The 20,256-nt window shown below is 45.5% G+C and overlaps 1 protein-coding gene across 4 annotated transcripts in view; it reads left to right on the forward strand.

Annotated features, from left to right (window-relative positions):
* AAMDC (adipogenesis associated Mth938 domain containing) overlaps positions 1-20,256 on the forward strand; it is a 111,466-nt gene that overhangs the window by 69,213 nt on the left and 21,997 nt on the right. The window lies entirely within an intron of this gene.

Here is a 20,256-nt window from a genome sequence, read left to right on the forward strand (position 1 = left end):
CCATAAATACCATATAAATGAAGAATCTTTAAGTTACAACTGTAACATTCACACACACTCAGGGGGTCACACCCTTGACCCGTTCTTTACCAATCTGACGGAAGTCTGTGTCACCAGCTACACACCTCTGGCATGGACTGATCATTATTTGATACAGTTCCACTGCCCTATCGTGGCTAGTCCATCTAAGCCAATGGTGTGTTCTGTTCCAAGAAGACGCTGGAACAAACTTAAGCTAGATGAGTTCTTTCATCTCTTATCAGCTGACCCGCTTGACGTCTCAGGTCCACCGGATCAGATGTACGACAGGTTCAGCAACTGGGTCTCCAGGGCCTTGGACACCCTCATCCCCTTGGTGACCTGTAAAACTGGTCCTGGCAAGGCCAGCCCCTGGTACGACGACTCTCTGCGAGCTCTGAAGGTGTCTTGCAGACGCGCAGAGCGGGCATGGCGCAAAGCCTACTCCAGCTCTAAGAAAGTCTTATATCAGGCTACAGTGAAGGTGTACCATCGGGCGGTGTGTAGAACCCGTGCCGCTTTTTATGCGACACAATTCAGGAATAGTTCGAACCCAGCAAAGGCTATCTTTAAGGTATTGAAAGACCTCACTGCCAAAAAAGTTATAACATCACATCAGAGCTCTCTGGAGCACTGTGAAAAGTTGGCAGAGTTCTTCCTGGAAAAGGTGAATGCTATCTATCGAGCCTTTCCTGTGGTCGTTCCCTCAGCGATTACATCATCTAAGCCACCACCATCTGAGGGACTATGTTCTCTACCTTTGTTAAACTCTGATAGCCTAGGCACTTTGGCTCGCAAAGTGAAGTCTGGGTCCCCTGAGGATCCACTTTGCCCTGAAGTGTTCAAGGACCTGGCGGCACATGACATCTCTCCGCTTTGTTCCTTGGTCAATGCGTCACTGACATCTGGCGTAGTTCCACTTAAGTGGAAGCGAGCCATGGTTCGTCCGATCCTGAAGAAACCTAGCCTGGATGGGAGCAAGCCGGAGAGCTATCGGCCTATTTCACTCTTGCCGTGGCCGGCTAAGGTGATGGAGGCACACGTAAATGCCGCTCTCTCGGAACATCTCCGTCGAGCTGATATACTCGACGCTACGCAGAATGGGTTTAGGGCAGGTCACAGCACGGAGACGGCTCTGCTGTATATGGTGGAGCACCTTCGCTCCGTGCTTGACGCGGGACAAACGGCAGCGCTGGTGCTATTAGATCTAAGCGCTGCCTTTGACACCGTCTCGCACCCTATCCTTCTGCAGCGTTTAGAGGAGGCTGGTGTCACCGGCACTGCGCTCGACTGGTTCCGGTCGTTCTTAACCAACCGGGCCTTTAGCGTGACCGTCCCACCTTATCAGTCAAAATTCCACCTGTTGAACCTGGGCGTCCCCCAAGACTCCTCGCTGAGTCCTACGCTGTTCAATCTGTACGTAAGGCCGCTAGCTGAGGTTGTCAAACAATGGGGTATGACCATGGTGTCATATGCCGATGACACCCAGCTAGCGGTCACGATCAGCGGGGATGCGGAGGTCGACGCTCCTAGGTTTCAACAAGGACTGAGGGCGGTCGCTAGCTGGATGACGCTTAATTGTCTCCAGCTAAACGCTAGTAAGACCGAGGTGATGGTATTTGGTAGGCAACCGGAACTGTGGGGAGAGAGATGGTGGCCGGAGGAGTTGGGTTCTGCTCCCATCCCAGTCGCCGAGCTTAAAAACCTCGGGGTCTGGTTGGACCCTTCCCTTACGTTTGCATGCCACACTAAACGCACGGCTGCTTGCTGCTTCGGCATCTTGCGTGGGCTCCGTCCTGTGCTAAAGTTCTTCGATGCCCCCACTCGGCAACTCATGATCCAAGCTACCGTCATCTCCAGGCTGGATTATGCTAGTTCTTTGCTGGCCGGTTTGAACGTAGCTGAGATCGGGCGCCTGCAACGGATCCAGAATGCAGCAGCGAGAGCGGTGGTAGGCCTTCCAAGATTCTGTCCTACCTCCAGCACCATTCGAGCGCTGCACTGGCTCCCGGTGGCGCAGCGGATTCAGTTTAAGGTCCTCTGCGTCGCCCATAAGATCTTGAAGGGGTCCCCGGCAATGATCCTTACGACCCTCATGGCCAACTATATCCCGGCACGACCCTTAAGATCGGCAGATCTCGAATTGGCCGTGGTACCGCGCTTTAAGCGAAGCAGGGCCGGTGGGCGCTCATTTCGAGTGCGGGCCGCTGCTCTGTGGAACTCCTTACCCCCGGCAATTCGCGCTATGAGCGATTTGCTTTCTTTTCGTCGCGCCTTGAAAACATTTTTATTCCCTTAGGTAGTTTTGCTTGTGCTGTTTTATTTAGTTGTGTTGTGTAGCTGCCTTGTCGGGCGCCAAGACGCTCCTTAGCTGGAGCATTTGTGCGCCTAATAAAAACCACATAACATAACATAACATAACATAACATAATGCTCTGTGCCTGTCTAGTGAATGTCTGCTACTAGTTATTACACTGAGGCCTATTTTGGATTTCCAGCCTATCCAAGCTCTTGACTGACACTAGATTAAAGATATAAATCCATCTCTGACTGCTTCTGAACATTTGACCGCTTCTTCCACGTAGTCTGGAGCAGACATGCACAGTACATGAATGTAGTGCCTTCTAGAGAGCTGATTGTTTTAACACAGGAGGTCTTCAGAGTAGTTATTAAGAAATCATTCTACTTCTTGTCAATCTCTGGTAGCAATTGAACAAAAGACGGAATTTCTACTTTTAGGAAGTACATAATATTCCAGGCTATAGACTGTATGATTAGATGGAGAGGCCACACCTAATGGAATCTGAAAACTGTTCATATAGATAACTCCTATCACAATAAACGCAATAAGGCAGACACTGGCTTTAACACGTTTTCCTCTACAGCGCATCACTCTAGGTTGCAAAGAGTAGAAATCTCACTTGTTGCGGTCCCACTTCCTTCACCCTTATCTCAAGCTGCATCCAGACAACAAGTGCTTCTTCCCACTAGGATCCTAAATATACCTGGGTGACTTGCAACATAAAAGCAGCCCTCACTCCCTGCTCTCATCCACCTCACTGGAGATGTATTAATCCCCACCCCTCCAGCTCATTACAGAAATAATCTGGACTGTCTCTTCGAGTTGGGTATATAACCCCCCCCCCCCACCCCCACCCCGCCTTCAAGGCACCTTACAAATCCAATCAAGAAAAAACTTCCATTTTCTCACAGAAGTTGTAACCCTCCAAAAGCACTTCCCTTGAATTATTTCTTACTGGTTAGTACTTTCACATCCTTTATCGCTTCAGGAATAGCCTCTTCCTCAACCTATTACTGCAAAAACCTCCTGTTTATCTCAACCAAAACAACTAAAATCAGCAGCAAACTCTTGTGACGGGAAACTTATTAACAATGCAAGCTGCATCCAAGCAATACGTGGTTCTACCCACCCAGATCCTCAGTTAAGGCTACAGTTAACTTTCATAACCCTACTGATGAAATGCATCTTGTAGACAAATTGACCGTAGCCACAGAAACTGCCAGACAAAATGTTATGCTTTCGTTTGCTCCTATCAATAGCTGAATGAATGCCAGTTACCTTAAGATGAATGTAGATAAGGCTGTTGTCTTGGTAAGAAGGACATAATCAGATGTCTGGCTGATGGTGGTCTCACCCAACACCATAGGGAATCCATCTGTTCCAAATGTTAATACACCTGAAGACATCTAACATTGCAGCGATAGGTAAAAATGCTTGCTCCAGCTATAACCATTGAAACAGAGCTGGCCTGTAGTTCAGGCAGTGATTTTCTAAGTATGCTCAGACCAAGTTTTTGTGAACCTTGTGTTGTAATAAATGACAAAACACCTGATCAATAGACTGCCAAGACAACAGAATATGACGGCAGGCTCCTTAAATGTCTGACATGGCAAGACTACATCACTCCTCTTTTCATAAACCAGCCCTGGCTCTTGGTGGTGAGGCACATTTAACTCCAACCCCACCCTGCCTCCCCTCGTAGTTCTCATTTTCACCTCTTGTTTAACATCACAAAGCTCATGGTGATCTTTGCTTCTACACACAATGTCCATCTTTCTTCCAAAATGCAACCAGTGTTGTTCCAACAATAGCCTTCATCACCCTGGATTCTTTCCTCCTGGCAGAAAGGAGTCTGCTTCAGATTCAAAGGACTGCAAAAGGTCTAGGATGATTACAGCACTGGTTTCCATCCATATACTGCCACCATTTGTTTCCATCCTTATTTCTGCTCTGCATAAACCCTGCCTCCATATGATCCAAAGTATTGTATGGCTCAACAAACGGCGTTACTTGAGTAACTGCTTTCTCCAGCAGTGTCATAGTGTCCAGTTGGCTGGATCTTCAGGAGGGGAGGCACAGATCACCCCTTAAATACATCCAGGACTACCCCACTTTCAGTGGAAGTCTTTAGAACCTGTCAGAGGGAGTTAGCACCTGCTCGGTACACTGCTACAGCTTTAGATGGAGGAGTACGTTGTAGAACAAATAGGTAATATTTACTGATGGTGAGCAGTTACAAACTTGTTACTTACATCCAATTAAAGCTCTTTCTGGTGGATACTGTAACCACAAATTCCTCACCTTCGAATACCCCCCAACTGGATTGGGAAAATCTTTTCATACAAATGCTCCTGCACACCAGTAGGTACTGTCATGTGGCTCAGCTGATTCCACATGATCCCAGGAATGACAGGCCTGAGACGCATATAAGTGCCAGCCCTTCATGCTGATGTTGGTTGCTAGTATTTTTCCTTTCCACGCCCTAAGACCGATACATGAACAATTGTTGGTAACAGTGTTACAAATACTAACTTGGGACCTTTCTAGAGGCTACTCCACAAAATGGCAAGCTGTGGTTAAATAGAGTATCCACAAGAAACAGTGTAACTGAAGGAAAGCAACTTGTACTTCTGATGGATACTTCTAACCGCAGATTCCTCATCTTTGTATATATACCAAAGCAGTACCTCCCCAGGTGGAGAGTCTGTGGAGTGGGCTTAGAACAAACGTTTTGCAGGACTGATCGGGTGAAATGACGTGACTGTCAAGGTAGTAGTGCTTCGTGAACATATGAACTGACGCCCACATCGCAGTCTGGCAGATGTCGAGCACAGGCACTCTGCATGCCAACGCAGTCGTATGCCTAGTGGAATGTGCTTTCTGACCTTCTAGAGGCTGTTTCTTGGATAATGCACAGCAGATTTTAATAAAGAGAACAGTCCACCTCAACAAAGTTCTCATCTATACTGCCTTCCCTTTCTCTGCTCCAGAGAACCCCACAAAAAGCTGATTGCCCACTTCTTTGAAGAAAAGGTTCTGGGTCTGACGAAGGACTTCGAGGTCCCTATACCAGGTTCAAAGAAAGAGGATGACAATACAAGGCAGGAGGTAACCCAGCTTACAGTTTTTCGCACAATCAGTCTTGAGGAGACTAAGCGAGCAATTTTGGCAACAAAATCAGGATCACCATTTGACCCATGCCCCATTGGACTCCTGCATCTCATTGCAGAAATTGTCAACCCAGTAATAAATGACATTGTCAATAATTCACTGTCTACGGCCAACGTCCCCCCAGAGTGGAAACTGGCAGCAGTGAAACGTCTGCAAAAAAAAAAACTCCCCGACCCCACTATACTAACAAATCTACGTCCCATCTCACTACTTCCGGCACTGTGTAAAATCACAGAGTCGATAGTAAATAAACAGCTTACACGCTTCCTGGAAGATAGTGAAGCATGGCATCCTAACCAAGCAGATTTCAGGACTCAACATTCCACGGAATCAGCTCTCCTGTTCACTACTGAAACTATCCGCTCAGCCCTAGATCAAGGTAAGAAGGCCGTCCTGATACTACTAGATCTGTCGGCGGCCTTCGACACAGTCTCACATGTTATCTTAATAGACCGGCTAATAACATCTGGCATCACAGGCACAGCCCAGGAGTGGATAGAGAATTTTCTAAGTGACAGGAGACAAGTGGTGACCTTAGGGGAATTCCGTTCCAGTGAGAAACCACTGTCGACGGGAGTACCTCAAGGTTCCAGCTTGAGTCCGACATTGTTCAATGTCTATACCGCACCTCTGATAAAGTTGATCTCGTCATTCGGCATGGATGTAATAGCATATGCCGACGATACACAACTTATCCTGGTAATGGATAAAGATAACCAGGTATGGGAGGAAAAACTCAAATGTTGCCTAACGGCCACTTTTGACTGGATGCGGAGAAACCATTTAAAATGCAACACAGGCAAAACTGAGATCATGCCAATAGGCCCAAAAAATGATTTAATTCCCAGACTATGGTGGCCCGAGAAGGCAGAAATACCGCCTCACACCACCATCCCGGGCCCCAACCTTGGGGTACACTTTGACTCCGACCTGTCCTTCAAACAACAGGCGTCAAAAGTGGCAGGCACCTGTTTTGGGGTGATAAAGGGGCTCAGGAAGTTCTTTGGCTTGCTGCCCTTTGAAGCGAGGAAAACAGTTACGGTTGCATTAGTGACATCACGTATTGATTATTGCAACAGCCTGTATGCTGGCACCAATAAAGTGGTCACCCATAAACTCCAGATGGTACAGCACGCGACAGCAAGGCTGGTTTTAAAATGGCTGAGAAAATCCTAGGCAACCAAAGCCCTTAACGCACTACATTGGTTGCCTATAACAAAAAGGGTCCTGTACAGAGTGCTTATAATTACCTTTCGAGCTGTCCACGACCTAGGCCCTCTATACCTAAGAAAGAAATTCGTAAGATACTGTCCAACTCGAGCATTACGATCCTCAAATGCCAACCTACTGACCGTCCCAGGGTTTAGACTCAAAACCCGAGGGGGCAAATCCCTGGCGGTACTAGGTGCAAAAGCGTGGAATGTCCTCCCTCCACACCTAAGAGCACTGGACAAGAAATCAGAATTCCGTAAACAATTAAAAACTTGGATCTACAACCTTCAAGACATAACTGCCAGAGCTCTAGTGTGATTCCAGTCCTGGTTAAACCAAGCAGTAAGGCAACATGACATCAGGTTGGCCATACAGGGGCGCCGAGATGCTCCTTGGAGCGATTGTAGCGCGGTATAAATGGGCAATTACATTACATTAATGGCCCTTGGTACAATACATGTAAAATCTTAAAGCCCTTTTGGGGCACAGCAGATGGAGCCACTCCTTCTCTTTAGAGTGAGTGAGGGGGAGCAAAGAACACTGGTACTGTGATGGATTTACCAACGTGGAAGTGTCACAACGCTAGGTATGAATGCTGCCCGAGCTCTCAGTACCAACTTCCCTGGGAGAAAAAAGGTGGTGAAGGGCGGTTGCACTGAAATTGCCTGAAGTTCACTCATGCGACAAACTGATGTATTTACAATGAGGAATACGGTCTTTAAAGTCAGGAGACACCACAAGCAGCTATTCATTGCCTCAGATGATCACAAATGGTTTGGGAGGCAACGTGTCAAACCTTCAAGTCATCTATGATACTGAGATTTATTGAACCTATACATGTTGAAAGGGTCAACAAAGAACCTCTCGTAGTGCCAAGCAATGCCTTGCTTGGCCATAGATAAAACCAAGAAAAGGACTTTCAACAGCTTTGCTTTTAAGAAGTCACTTTTGCAAATACCACACCAGCACCTGGCACAAATGGATTTAGTGGAAGGTCACTTGGTGGCAAGGATGACATCCATCACTTCAGGCATCAGACCAAGCACAGTCAGTTGTTGCCACTTTATCTCCATGCATATAGTTGTAGATTACGCAGGTAGATGATCCTCCCCTATAGATAAGACAGGAGGTCCTCACAAATTGGCAGCCATATCAGAGGATAAATGCTCATGCTCAGTAGGTATGAGTATGACACTCGTCTGGAGCTGCTAGTGTGACTTGGCCTCAATCATTCCTGATTTTTTCTTTTTTATTCCTTTTCCGAATTTTGAACAGAAGAGGCAGGGCCAGAAAGGCGTAAAGGAGTTCCAGTGTTCCATTCCAGCATCTCAGAATGAGTGTTCTTGAAGGACCCTAATGCGCAAAACTTGCAAGGCTGCTCATTGGTGAAAAGATCTAGCCAGGGTATTCCCCATTATAGGAAGACCCCTTGTGCTACCTCGAAACATAGAAGCCACTCATGAACTTCTAAACACCACCTGCTCAGTTTGTCTGCTAAAGCATTCAGAGACCCTGCTATGTGGTTCAACATCAGGAAAATTCCCTGGTGTTCCAATCACCTCCAGAAATGCACCTAAGCTAAGACTAACATGGTGGTGGTGTTGTCCTTGGGAATCTGTACCAGCCTCCCCTTAATGGAAAGTAGGAAGGACTTCAGCACCAAATTGATGTAGAGCCAGCCCTCTGTTAGCGACCCGAGTCCCGTCTTCACCTCCACCGATGACCTCCTCGACCTAGTAGGGATGCATCCATCCTCACAGTCAGGTCTGGGTGGGAAAGGGGAAGGGGCCTGCCACTAGAACTAATCATCTTGAGCTATTTCCTCTGTGAACTGGATGGTATTTGTCAGATTGCCTTAATACTGGGCACATTGGAACTTCAAATCCCAGTCAGAGGCAAAATGTCCCAAAGGCCTAGGGCCACATGCTTCTTTAGCACAAGGAAATAGGGAGAGTAACAACCTTCTACTACCTCTTTCAGAGTCTGGATCCCTCTCCGTAGTACCCATGAGAGCAACAACTGCACCTCCTGTAAGAGAATGGATAGGTGATCGTCTAAAGTTCGCTCTCTTGTAGGAGGAGTAGTGTGTGGGACAGAAAAAAAAGGCAGAGCATAACCAGTTTAAATGATCTGTAAGACTCATTTTTCAGATGTGATGGGTCACCAACCTGGGAGTAAATGTTGACTCCTGCCCTCCACGATTGGGCGTGAGCCAGTATGGTCCAACTAAAGTTGTTTGGTGGCTGTTGGTAGCAGAGGAAAAGGAACCGGAGGACTGATGACCAGCTGGCCTGCAAGCTTCCTGCCAGACCCACATCCACATCCTCAAAAAGACTGGGTTTCTGCTGCATCACTGGTTGGAAAGGCGGTCTCTGTGTATACGCCATCCCTCTTCAATGCCTCTAATCTTTCTGAATTGATGCAGGAACTATTTCATGGGGGTCAACAGCCCCAGAATGCGTGCCTTAGCTCTGCTGTCCTTAAAGAGCTTTAACACAGGTCTACCATACTGCAGGGCCGCAAGATGGCTACTTCCTAGAGAGGCTCTAGGGGATAATCCTTTAATTATCCATCTGTTAGAGTACACATCCTGGCAAGCAATTACAGCCTTAGAAACGTGTGAATGTGGGGGCTCCAACTGAGGCTAGACATGGTGAAGGAAATCCTGCAAGGTGATTCTGCAACATAGTCCTAGCCCTTGCAAGTAGGGCACCCCATCTTGGAGGACTACACACATGAGGCGACTAGGCGTGCATGGTCGAGCAGACTGAGGGACCTGCCTAAAACAGTGGATGCTGTAAGGATATGTCTGGGCTTTTACCAACCCCCTTAGAAGGGAACAGAGGGAACCCACAGCCTCCCTTAACCTGTGCGGTACGAGCAACGGTCTGGTCATGTTGCATAGGCTGTGTGGGTGGGCAGAACGAGGCGGGCAAGCACTAACAATTGCCTAGGACCTGTACTCCCACAATTGCTTGAAAGGATTTCTCAAGGGATTACTAGTCAACATATCATGTGTAAATGAGACCTCAAGCAGCCAAGCTGGCCTTCAAAAACAGATGCTTTAGCAGGCCCATCAGACTTGGCATACCAATGGAGGGTGCCTGTTCCCTGCCTAACCTGGACTTGGCCAAGGATCAAGATGAACAAACAACTTATTTCTAAGATGCACAGCCTGACAACAATTGACTGCAAGATCGACAACCTCATGGACAGGCTAACCGCGGATGAAAGAGCGACTTGGTAAACATGAAGGCCATATTGATCAGGTAGAGGTGAGAGGTTAGAACACAGAAGATGATGATTATGGATGAAGCAAAAAAAAAACGGAGAAGCTACTGGAAGTTATTCTAGGCAAGAATCAAAACTTAGATGCTCGCTCCCACTGAAATAACATACAGATGCTGGGTGTCCTTATTTAATGAATATTAGAATTGAATACTGCATGGCAGAGATGATTAAAAGTCTAGTCCTTAACGCTACGGTTACTCCCATGTCGTCAGTGGAACATGCATACAGATCTCTGGGTCCATGGCTGCCTCTTGGTGCTTCAGCTTGCCCCATGAAATCCAGACTTATTAACTTCAAAGACCGGGGACACCATTTTGCCATTTTGTGCATGACTAGGGAGCATCTGGACCGTACACATGCAGGCAATCATATTTTTGTGTTCCCTGACTTCAGAACAGCAGTTCAGGTGGCGAGGTGAAGTCCTGCCGCTTTAAAAGACACCTACAAAAGGCAGGAATTTAATACACCTTACTCTACCACAACAGGCTTCGAATCACAATCCAGATAGCAAGGACTACCCCGCCCCCTCCCCCAAAAACAAGCAACTCAATTCTACCCCATGTCCCTTCTAAATGCATTGGTCCGAGATGATGTAGCCTCTGTGGAGGGCCTTGTGTCTCTAAGCAACAACAATGAATTGCTTGCCTTCTGGCCTTTTATTCTCTACTGACTGGAGCATCAAAACTAACCTTCTGTTATCTATAGCTATCTATTGTCATGGCTTCCTTGTTTTTGGTGAGCAATTGACTTTAAAGACCTCTTCAGGACAACTGCTACTTCGAATCCTCATTCCACAGAATAAACCTTTGTTTTACACCATATGTAATAGCTGGCAACATAGCTGACTCTTTCTGCTCGTTGAGCTCCTAATACACCTGGCTACCTACTCCTTTACCAGGCAGTAACTTAGTCTGTAATTTGGCGACCCATGAAAAATTCACAGCTTATGTCTGTTTTTGGGTTGTTTTTTTCTAGCATGTTGGGTTCCTGCTTAGAAAATGCTGGGTGATCATTATGGCATAGTGCAGAGATCCCCTGTCCTGTTTGTGGGTACATTTTGGGTATATTTTTGGAGAGGTAGATGTATGTACCTCCATGCAGATAGATTAGATACTTGCTCAGTACCCTGCCAAATCTCGCCCCAAGGTTTCTTTACATTTCCTCCTGTTAACTTAGACAGAGAGGCCTCTCTGCCCTGGATTTTGAACTGTATTCTTTATGTATGCAGGCCCAAACATGCATTATTGAGTCAACCTTGCGCCTTTCCAGCCCTGCATTGCCGTTGAGGCCAAAGCAGCAGGCCTAAGCACTCTTAATACCGTGATTTGCTCGCCAGTCAGGCAACCTATTGCTGAGAATAACACACTCAGATGTACTGCCTAGGCCTGGGGCAGGATTTGGTGCAGAGCATACCTTGATCAGCTGTTTGTTATGCGTGGTACACAATCCTAAGTTACCTCTTAGATGGCGTGTAAACCTGTACAGTATCTTAAATTGCTTACCCTCAGAGACTTATACCCAGGATACAAGCTCTTTTTGCTTGGGAATGCACGATCCAGATAAATCACGCACAACTAGACATTTCTTTTATATTTTCGATTTGTAGGGCCACTTATACAATGTTCCCTGTTGACATCCTCCATGCTGGGGACGCTGATAGTCTAGCTCCTCCAGAAAATTGGTATCCCAGCTGTAAACAGCTGTGCAGAAAGAAGCACCAATATGCGTCCCTCAAGGTAAGGCAAAGCGGCTATCCAACTTGGACACACCTTTTACTGATGGACAATAGAAGTTCTGTTGTTCGCAAACTGGGACACTGTCCAATTACTACAAACTAAGACTGATTCATGTAAAGTTCCTTCATAGGATACATTACACCCTTAAATCACTGTATAGGCTGGGCCTTAGAGATAACTCATGTTGCACCAAGTGTAGGGCCCAAGAGGCTGGGTTCCTACACTTGGTGATGCACTGTTCAGTGGTTACTAGCTTCTGGGCAGAGATACTACATACCCTCACTAAAATACCTGGGTTCATGGTCCGACAACTATAACTTTAGCGCGCTACGTGACCAATATAACTCCTGGAGTGAGGAAATATGCTGTCTTAGCCTGTACATTATCAGATAATCATGTGGAATGCATTCATGCATGTGGGTGAAGGACCACATTCGGAACAACTTCCCTACCCAGACACTACATAGTATCCAGGCCTGCACAGATCACATATTTGGTTGCGTCTTGTTCATCATGGTTATTCCGTGCCTAAGAGTCCCTAAGGTCCTCTGGGACTGCCCGCAAGATCATATGTCCCAAAGAACATGTACACACAGCAAACAAACAACATTTACGGAGCACAGCGCCAAACTGGCCAAAGAAAACATGTGCTTGACAAAAACATCAATCCCCTGGGTTCCCTATCTAGAGGAGTGGTTGGAAATTAAATGAGTAAAGGTTCACCTCACTGGTCTTGGCCGGTACAGTAAGACTGTCTGGAGTAGGGTGCCTAATGAGAAAATCCAAGTCACCAGGTGTCAGCCTGTTCATAAGCAGACAAAACTGAGTTTCGACCAATTGGCAATAAAGTATGTTTTAGGGCATTGTTAAAAAGAAGCAAGGGCTTGGAAGTCGCTAGCCCAGACATGCTAAATCTCCATCCCATTTTATTTGGTCTCAACTGATGGTAGCTGCAATCCTAGTAGCTCAGCTTTTCTCCAGACTGCCACTGCAAATGAGGCACTCTCTTCGTTGGTGGCCCAAGAGGCAAGTCAAGCTCTGTCTCAGACGAGACAAAATAAATATGTCCGTCTGTAAGGCGTCTGGTGCTTATATAAGGCGGTCTGATATCTTTGGGTCTAGTGGGGGCTACATAAAACTAACCAAAAAAAACAAAAACATTTCATCTCTGACTAAACGAATTGCACACCATTATTAGAAATCAATTCAGAGGGAAAACCTTCCCTGGCAAAACCACCAGTGAGGAAAAGTAACCACACTTGTATTAGACTCCTGAATGAACTTCACTTCAAGCCATTTCAATAAAAGATCTATCAAAATTATGGAAAAATGTTGAACACATGGTAAAACATAAAAAGGTGGCAAAAAATCTATACTCACTCTCCCATCATCCTTTGGGGAATCTCAGGAACAATCATGGGTGGAGTTATACATTTTAGACCTTTATCATTGTTCACACAAGTCATGCATTTCCAAGCCCAATTTAATACTTCCCTGTCCATCCCTGGCCACCAGTAGGTTTCTTTAAATCTTTTTTTGTCATAGTCATGCCCAAATGAATGAAATCAGACTTGTAGAGCGCAAAACTTAGCCCAAAGGCGTCAAGGTGCTAGATGCAAGCATCAGTAGACGGAGTCAGAGAGAGGAAGCACATGCTTAAACAGAGGAACGACAAAAAGCTAAGTCTTTAAGGCCTTGCGAAATAGTGGTAGAGAGAACAGACTAGAAATTTTTACTGGAAGGGAATTCCACAATTTGGGCGCAGCAGTAGAGAAGGCTCTGCCGCCCCATTTAACCTTCTTAAATCTGGGAACAGTGGGCACATTTTTGTCCGAAGGCTTAAGGAATCTCGAGGGAGCATAATGCTGGACAGTCGACTTGATGCCCTCAGAGCCAGAGTCATAAAAGGCTTCGTGAGTCAATTATAAGATCTTGAACATGATCCTATGGTCCATCGGGAGCCAGTGCTGAAGCTTAATCGAGGCCGTGACTGAATGATGTCTGGGAAGGTTCAATACCAGCCTGGCCGTAGCATTCTGCACCATCTGTAGACGGTGAATAAGACCTTTATTAATGCCCAGATAAAGGGCATTACAATAGTCCAATCTGGACGTTACTAATGCCATAACGGCGCGTTTGCGTGCTTCAAAAGAGGTAGCGGGAGATCTTTCTAAGAATCCTGATGATGCCGAAACAGGTGGAAACGATCCTGTTCACCTGAAGATCCAGGGAGAGGGCATTGTCCACAATAACCCATAGGTTCTTCCCATGATAAACTGGACAGAGGCAGGCTCCCAGCGAAGCTGGCCACCAGTCACTGGACCAGATATCCTGGTTGCTCCCAAAAATTAAGACCTCGGTCTTCTCTCCATTGAGCTTTAGAAAGTTTTCCACCATCCAAAGGGAAACTGCCTCCCTACAGCTCCTAAAATGAAGGGCAGAATCTTTTACAGTATGCGTTAAGGAGACCATTATTTGGGTGTCTTCTGCATAGGACAACACCTCCAGCCCAAAAGATCGCACCACTTTTGCTAGCGGGGCCACATAGATATCAAAGAGTGTAGGGCTCAAAGAAGAGCCCTGAGGGACACCACACTGCAAAGATTTAGGGGCTGAAAAGAACTGGCCCAGCTTCACCCTCTGTTCTCGTTCACTAAGGAAGGAGGCCAGGAGACTCAGAGCAGTACCCCCGACACCCATCTCTCCAAGGCGAGCCACCAGCCTAAGAGGAGACCGTGTCAAAGGCTGCGGTGAGATCCAGAAGTACCAGAAGAGTGGTGTGGCCAGCATCAACCTGAGTCCGGCTGTTATTAAAGACTGTTGTCAGGGCTGTCTCCTAAAACCATGTTGAGAACCATCCAGAAGATGGTGGTCTGTTAGATAAGTGCTAAGATGGAAATTAAATAAGCCTCCAAAATCTTGGCAGGAACGGAAAGCAGAGATCAGTCGAAGATTTTTCAGCTCACCAGGATCTAAGGAGGGTTTCTTCAATAGTGGTTTCACCATCGCTATCTTCCACAGCGAGGGATAAACTCCCCCTGAAATGGCAGCATTCATAACTGACATAAACGGGGGGATCGCAATCTCCCGCTAGGTTTTCAACACCTTAAGAGGACAGGGATCTAAAGGGGAACCTGAGTTAACACGGTCCAGAAACCTATCTGTCACCTCAAATGACATGGGAGGTAAGGTGAGTAGCCTGGTTAACTCCCCCAAAGGCAGGATCTCACCGGGAGGTATAAAAGTTACAGTTCCGGGCCTAATACTGGAGTTTGCTGTTTCCAACAGAGCATAAATATCGGCAATTTTGGCTTGAAAAAAAAATGACATTTTCTCAGAGTTCCTGCAAAGCCTCTGAGGGATCCAATACCTGTGGGGAGATGAGAGAATTAATGATCTTAAGGGGACCCTAGAAGTTTTCAAGGAAGCGGTAACCCTGGAAAAGTATAATCTCTTTTCTTCCATGATGGTCACTTTATAGTCTTTCAGAAATTGCTTATGTCGTCCCCTCTCAAGGGGCTCTAAGTGAGCAAGCCAACGCCTCGCCTGTTTACGACATCCCTGTCTAAGTTGTCTAAGTCTCTCTGTATACCAGGGAGCCTAAGGCCTTAATCTTGCAGAATAATGCTTCTTAACCAGAGCAAGCTAGTCCATTGCTAATGTTAAGGTTTGCGATAGCTCCACCGCAGCAGAATTAGCATCAAGCTGCTTAGATGTCTCGAGCTTATTAAGGAAATAAGAGAATGCTTCCTTATTTATAAGGTTGAAATTCCTTTTTTCCTCCAGCTTCCTGTCGCTAGAGGTAGGTGCTACTAACACCTGAAAGTATAGGTCAAACGGGACAGCAAAGTGGTCAGGCTAGGGGGATTGGCTGCCCCACCTTTAGCCTGGGATCATTAGAAAAGACCCCTTAGAGGGTATGATCCGCAATATGCGTAGGACTTCTGACCAGCTGTGCAAAACCACAGCAGCCCAGCGTTTCCAGGAGGCATTGAGTATCCCTACAGGAGGTATTCTCTAAATGAAAATTAAAATCCCCCAGGAGAGTTATGTTAGATCTCTCCAAATAATGTTCTACCAGCTTGCTGAAATGACCTTCATGACTTATATTAAACAGCGTCTCTAATCATATTTGGAGGAATTCACTTGTCCGGCCTGACTAATAATCCAGCTTCCACTGATACCTCTGATTATACCTTACCATACAATTGAATTCCCACAGGAAAATCACCTTCTCTTGGCCAACCATTTCTGACATACTGTATTACTTTATTCAACAGCAAATTCTGGTTAAGAGCACATATACACTCGTCACTAGCACACTTGGTGTCCAACCAAAACTAATTTGCTACCAAACACTCTATATCTTGTTGTTCATCAACCACATCTTCATTCTCCTCTCCAAATACCAGCAGATTGGAAAGGCAGTCAACTTTCTTGTTTCTACCACCTGATATATATTCAACTTCAAAATGATATTCAAGCAGTTCTGTACTCCATTTCACAAGTCTAGCAGTAGCTTTGGTGGAATGAACATTAGACCCACTCAAAATTGGTATTAACTGTTTATGGTCTGACCGCAATATGAATTTTGTAACCCAAACAAATGCTTTAAAATACTTCACTGCCCAGATCGATGCAAGCATCTTGCGCTCCATAACTAATTACTGTTGTTCCAGTGGTCTGAGTGTATGAGAGGCAAAGCAATGGTGTATTCATTACTACCTCTGCCTTGGGACAATAGAGCTTCAAATCCAGCACCACTAGCATCTACAGTTAGTCAAACATTCGCCAGGTGTGCATGGACTGAGTAGGAGAGCAGTCAGTAGCCTTTCCTTTATTTCTTTGAAAGCCAATTCTTCTGCCTTACTCCACACAAACTTGACATTCTTCTCCAACAAAGGAGGAGCTCTGTGTTGTAATTAACCTGCTTGAGCTTGTTGTAGAATGTTGGAATGTGATTACCTCATGGATTGTCATAAGTCATTTTGGCTTTGGATGCGCTGCTGTCGTGATCTTTTAACCTGTCAGTGGTTGCATTGAATAAAGCCTCACCTGGACTTCTGTGTCTTCTGCTTTTTTTTACTGGCGACGAGTTGCTCTTGATTGGGGACAAGTGTGAGCAACCACTGATTCCCCTGCAAACCCACCCACACCTCCTTGTCGATTTGAGGATTCAGTGGGAATACTTGGATGGAGGTACTTTGGCTGAGGAAGCAGACCACGAACTACGTTGCTTTTGGAAATCGAAACACACGCCGGAGCGTATGTAATTGAAAAATGTATTGATTTTCTATCTGGAGTTCCAACCCAAAAGTAAGTGACAGTTGTAGGCTTACGTTTGGTTCTTGGTTGTCTCAAGGGTTTTGAGCATCAGATCATTTTGAAAAATGAAGCAAAACCTTGCATACACAAAGTGAGGAGAGTGCCAAATTTTATGGTTGAGCCTTTGAGACTTGAGCTTGAAAGATTGTTAAAGTTGGGTGTAATTGAAGAGATTGAAGCCTCGAAGTGGTTAGCTCCAGTGGTAATAGCACCTAAGGATGGTGGCTCCGCTGTGAGAATGTGTGTGGACTTGCGCGGACTGAATGAGTGGATCAGGGTGGACCGCCAGCCTCTTACAAACATCTCAGAGTCTATTAGTTTACTGAAAGGGTCCTAAATTTGTTGTGTCCTGGACCTTTCGTCCGCTTATGCTTCTTGGGGACTGCAGGCATTTAAAATCTTTTGTGACTCCTTTGGGGGCATACCAATTTTTGAGGATGCCCTTCGGGTTAGCCTAAGCGGCAGCCTGCTTTCAATGAATAATGAAGCTGATTCTGGGAGATCTGCCTAATGTCTTGTTTTTTCAGGACAATATTTTAGCCTATGGTAAGGATGAGTGTGAACACGAAGTTGTCCTGAGATCTGTTTTGAATAAATTGAATGAAAGAGGGCTCAAAGTTAAGAAAGAAAAATGCCGAATTGGACTGAAGTCTGTTACTTACCTTGGTCACGTTATTTCTGGGGATGGCATACAGCCCAAGCTGGAATTTGCGGAGAGTATTGTTAAAGCCCCTGCTCCTGAGGACAAAGAGCAAGTCAGATCCTTCTTAGGAATGGCAGAGTTCTATTCCAAGTTTGTTAAGGGATTCGCAAGTGTTGTTGAGCCTATCAGGGTTTTGTTAAAGAAGGGGGTTCGTTTTGTGTGGTCACCTGAATGAGAGGCAGCTTTCAAATGAGTGAAGTCTGGAATCAGCAAGATGCCAACATTAGGACACTTCAATGCCAAATTGAAAACAATTCTGACGACCAATGCTAGTCTTAAAGGACTTGGAGCTGTACTCTCTCAAATTGTGGGTGGAGAGTAGAGGGTTGTAGCCTTTGCCTCCAGAGCCCTTAGAGAAGCTGAGGTCAACTACTCTTGTATTGAAAGGGAAGCGCTGAGTGTGTTTTGGGCAGTACAACACTTCAAGTTTTATCTCTGGGGAATTCCATTCACGGTTAATTCTGACCATCGTCCCCTTGTTCACGTTTTTTCGTGTCATACTAGGCTTAAGAGATGGAGTGAAGGTCTTCAAGAGTTCAATTTCGTGTACAGTACATATCGGGCCAAAGTAATAAGCCTGCTGACTGTCACGTTTGCCTTTAAATACTGAACACGTAGGGGAGGAGCTTGAATGCGTAAACTGGTTGACAGAGCCTTCACTGTCAAAAGAGGAATGGTCGTCCTGTGCTAGCAGTGATAAGGTATTTTCTTCCCTTAAGGTTGTTATTTCTAAGGGTTGGCCAGATTACGAAGATCTTGACCCTGACTTGAAGCCCTCTGGACTGTAAGGAACGATCTTACCTTTTGCCAGATTATTCTCATGAGAGGTGACAGAGTGGTTCCACCTGATGAGCTTAAGGAGAATGTGGTCAACTTAGCTCATGAAGGGCATTTGGGTAGGAGCCTTACTAAGGCACGTGTCAGGAAAAGATGTTGGTGGCCTGGAATGGATCGGATGATCAAGAATGTTGTGAAAGGCTGCCACTTATGTGCCATTAATGATAAATCTCATTCTACCAGTCATACTCCCCTTTCCCTTGTGGAAGTCCCTGATGCTGTGTGGACCAAGTTGGGGTTGGATATAATCGGACCGTTTGAGTTAATGCCTTCCCATTTTTTTTGTCAAATCTGTTTATTGGCATTTTCCTTCATAAACATTACATTACACGTGTGTTTCCATACAGTACATCTCTGAGTGAGTTAATGCCTTCCCATGAGAGGTTTGTTGTTCTTCTAGTGGGCTACACCTCCAAATAGGTGGTTTCTAAATGCATGAGTGCTGTTAATTCTAGGTCAGTGATTGAATTTTTTGAAGATGTGTTTGTTTCGGAAGGGATTCCCAAATATTTAGTCACTGACAACGGGGTGCAGTTCACCTCCCATGAGATGTATACCTTTCTTGGTAATCTTGGAATTGTTCATCAGAAGACAGCCCTATATTCTCCACAGGCCAATGGCCTCACAGAAAGGATGAATAGGGTTGTCAAGAGTTGTGCCCAGCGAGCACTAGATTCCAGAATGTAATGTGTTGAAGGAAACTTGGTGGGCACACCGCACTGTTCCCAACGCCATATCTCAAAAATTGAAGCTTTGAGAGGCAGGGTAGCAAACTCCAAACTTAATCCAGTATGGCTCCCCATGTGGAAGAACAGTGCTGTTACTGATGAACTAAGGAAAACCAAACTTGCTGAATACCAGCAGAAATATAAAATTCGGTATGGACAACAAGATGTCAGTCAGGGAAAGAAAGTGGAATCTGGGAGACTGTTTTTTGGTGAAAAAGGCTAAACATGGTCACAAAGGTTCGTCAAATTTCCTAGGCCCTTTTGTCATCACCGCAATTAAGAAGAATGTTGTGACTCTAGACAATGGCTGTACCTGGAGTATGTCTAGACTGGTTAAGTTCACTGAGACACCTCACCGTACAGCTGTTACCCGTGGTTTTGTTTCTATGGAAGGAGAAAAAAACACTGGTTATTCAAACAGGCCCATACCAGCGAAATGTAAGGATTATGTTTTGTATTAGAGTAGTTCTTATTTGCTAATGTTTCATTTTCTCCTATTGTTCTTGTATTTGCTTCTGCTTAGTAACTTTCTCTACTTAGTTCCTTTTCTTTATTTTCTTTCGTATGTTATAGGTCATTGTCCAGTGACATATTCAATTTGTTTTTCTTTATAATTTTTGAAAGGGGGAGGTGTTGTCATTAACCTGCTTGAGCTAGTTGTAGAATTTTGGAATGTGATTACTTCATGGATTGTCATGAGTTATTCTGGCTTTGGATGCGCTGCTGTTGAGACCTTTTAACCTGTCGGTGGTTGCATTGAATAAAGCCTCACCTGGACTTCTGTGTCTTCGGCTTTTATTACTCCACTTTTGTGGCAACATATTAAACAAATGTAGCATACATTTCACACAAACCTAAAAAAGCCTTGAGCTGCTGTCTGTATATTGGGACTGGCACCTCCTCAATTGCTTTCAGTAACCCCAGACATGAACC

Source organism: Lissotriton vulgaris, chromosome 8, assembly GCF_964263255.1.
Source record: "Lissotriton vulgaris chromosome 8, aLisVul1.2, whole genome shotgun sequence".
Lineage (NCBI taxonomy): Eukaryota > Metazoa > Chordata > Amphibia > Caudata > Salamandridae > Lissotriton > Lissotriton vulgaris.